A 2,038-nucleotide genomic window follows, 5' to 3' on the forward strand; every position below is an offset into this window, starting at 1 on the left:
GTGGCTTAATGTCAATAACATATCTCAGAAAAAAAAGTGCTTATCTCTTGATTTTTGTAGATCAAATCCCACTAGAGGAATTGGGTATGTTTGTAGACCCAACCACTTACATTGATAAGGCAGTTTTCAAAGTGCTTTTATAAGTATTTGCTCATTGGGTCCTCAGAGTAACCCTGGAGGTAGCTGGTGGCTCACCAGTGTGGCATGGTTGTGATGAGGACTACTGTACCATGCTCTTCGTCAAGCAAAAGGCAGACAGTCACTCTCCACCTTTTTATAGATAGATTGACTGATTGATTGAGATGAGTCTCACTATGTTGCCCAGGCTGGTCTTCAACTCCTGGGCTCAAGTGATCTCCCTGCCTTAGCCTCACGAGTAGCTGAGACTACAGGTGCGAGCCACCATGCCTGGCTCATTCTTCATTTTAAAAGCATAATAAATACTCTTTAAAAATTCCAAGGAACAAGATGTCCCTCTAAACTGCCTTCTTCCTCTTCACGTAATTTGACATTAAGTGTCCTGGTGTGTTAAGCTTGCCTCTATTTAAATAGCCCTGCAGAAGGCCATACCACTCAGGCTTAAGGGGACAGAAGGTACTCTGTCCTTGAAGCATCATGACACTAAAAGTTCATTAAGATCTCTATCCCAGCTATTACACTCCTAAGGTCACTGGGCTCTCCTCAATAGGTATCTTAAGCAGCAGCCTCAAGAACGGTCCTCAGTTTTAGGATGCAAGGAAAATAATTCATGAAGGTGATCAACTTTAAGTTCAAATTATATTCACTCCAGATTTTACCATGGCTCCTGCCCATGAATATACCATCTTCCATTCACATCTAAGGCAACTAGTTCAGGGTGAGAGGAAATGGGCACTTTATGAACAACTGCTATATACAAATCTTTACCCACCTTTTTCCTCCTTTAGAATTTTTCTAACTCAGTGGACTCTCCATGATTCAAAGGAAGTCCTTGATTTTCACTCCTTCTCACAAGGTTACCTCTTACAGGTAACAGTACCCTCTTGCCTGCAAAGGTCAGGACAAGAGGATAGAGGAAAAAGCTAAGGGAATCTCAGAACTGTTTATGTGCTAAAATTCTTAGCTTAGATGTATAGATGGACAAGGAAAAGTGGGCAAGAGAAAGTAAAACTAAAATTTAGGCAAGGAAGCCAATTACCCAATAAGGAGGGAGCCTAGCATGAGAGTATCAGACCAGACTATCTCAGACCCTTCATCTTGTGGATCAAGGCACTGATGGAGGGCATTGTAGAAAAGTGTTGAAAGCAATATGGCAGACACTACTGGATTGGCAAATTGCATCCACTCCTACCAAAGGATCACACTCCCAGAAGCTAAAGGAAAGAAATGGAGAGTGGGAGGTGTATTTTGGGTAAAAAAGAAAAAGAAGCGCTTGTATGAATTTTCATGTTATTTCAGTGAAGTCATAATAGAACAGCTTCCCTTCCCAGAGCTTGCCCAGAACAGCTATTTAAAGGGGGAGTGAGAACTGTACAAGCTTTGACTAGATTCTGAGGTCGGAGCCTTAATTAGAGTCACAATTGTATTGTACATCTATTTGTGTAACTGTTCAATTAGGAGTGTAATAGCTGGGACAGAGATCTTAATGAGCTTTTAGTGTCATGATGCTTCAAGACTGCCCTTTTTTGGTTGTTGTTATTATTAAGCTTTCATATAGGGGCTTTTCCTCTCTGCTGTCCAACTGTGTGGTTGTCCCTTCAGGCAGGTTGAAATGCAAGACTGAGTCTTGGTATATCTAAACTTGGGCATTAAAAATGGGCTGTCTTCCCCTTATCATCTTCATGATTAGCTTGTGAACAGTTTCTTGGATCTATCCTGTTATCAACATAAACTCTAGGAATATTGGAATATTAGGGCCAATCTTTTACAATTGAGATAACTGAGATTCAGAAAGATGAAGTGAACTACTGGACACAGCACAGATAGTGACAGAGCCTGGGCTTGCACATTAGTGTTCTGACCTTTCAGGAACAAAACAATCACAATGCCTGTACATGTC

At 41.2% G+C, this 2,038-nt stretch overlaps 1 protein-coding gene across 2 annotated transcripts in view; it reads right to left on the bottom strand.

Annotated features, from left to right (window-relative positions):
- RORA (RAR related orphan receptor A) overlaps positions 1–2,038 on the bottom strand; it is a 735,316-nt gene that overhangs the window by 369,542 nt on the left and 363,736 nt on the right. The gene's annotated exons all lie outside the window — the stretch shown is intronic.

Source organism: Pan troglodytes, chromosome 16 (assembly GCF_028858775.2).
Source record: "Pan troglodytes isolate AG18354 chromosome 16, NHGRI_mPanTro3-v2.0_pri, whole genome shotgun sequence".
Taxonomy (NCBI): domain Eukaryota; kingdom Metazoa; phylum Chordata; class Mammalia; order Primates; family Hominidae; genus Pan; species Pan troglodytes.